A 1,089-nucleotide genomic window follows, 5' to 3' on the forward strand; every position below is an offset into this window, starting at 1 on the left:
GATGCATCAGGAGAACTACAAAGACAATGCCAACCTGGAACAGGATGCGCAGGATGCGATCATGCGGGCGGCCATGAACAACACGGAGCGGTTCGGGGACATGATTGAGACGTGCCGCAACTTCTCGGAGACGTGCGCCACGCGGGAGGGTAAGGGGGGATGGGGGGGGATGGCGGATAGGGGGATGGCGGAGGAGGAGGCGGATGGGAGGTGGCGGGCAGTGTGCAGGGAGGAGGTATGGGAACACGGAGGTTGTGTGGTGTACACGGAGGTTGTGGTGTTGCGGTGTACGGTGGTGGGGCACTACAGAGACTACCTCCTCAATAGTGCAGCTGTGATTAGTGGAAACCGTAAATAGTGCAGGTCAAAGGATTTGACCTGCAGCGTACATTTAAAAAAAAGTGATTGGCGAGATCTTCCCTCAAGTAGTGCAACACACCAACAGTGCAGTATTTCACGGCGTGGAACGGTACTGCACTACTGAGCGGAATAGACTGTACCTTCGAAGGTAGCGCGAGCAGCGAATGGGGAGCGCGAAAGAGGGAGCAGTGGTCTTGTACGCAATCTCCTTGTACGGTGCGCGCCTCACGGCGGCGCGCACGTGTGCGGCGGGGAGTCTTACAGCGAGTGCCCCGGCGGCGGCGCGCTTACAGCGGTCGCCGCGTGTCGCCGATAGAGCGGGGGTGCGGGAGATAGGGGGAGATAGGGGGTTGAGGCTGTGTGTGCGGCAAATGCTGGGCGCCCAGGTGGCCCGCGTACTTCCCCTACCCTTGGTAGGGGGGGGGGGGCTGTTGGATATCGCTACTACATATACTGTGCACATCCCTCTCCACCCGTCTCCTGGGCAGGGGGCACTCCCTTTTACCACAGGGGCGGGCGCGAATTGGCGCGCCGCCCGAATCTCCGTGCCGCGCCCTGGTTGGCCGCGATCTCAGCTCTGACACTGCGCCCCCCCGCGCCGCGCCAGGCCCGCGCGCCCCGCACCTCTCGGCCAGTCGTTGCCGCCCCCCGACTGACACTCCCCATGCCCACACACACCCACACCCCCGCCTCCGCATATCTGCGCAGCACACACACACCCCCGCTTAC

Source organism: Chondrus crispus, genomic scaffold (genome assembly GCF_000350225.1).
Source record: "Chondrus crispus Stackhouse genomic scaffold, scaffold_27, whole genome shotgun sequence".
Taxonomy (NCBI): Eukaryota; Rhodophyta; class Florideophyceae; order Gigartinales; family Gigartinaceae; genus Chondrus; species Chondrus crispus.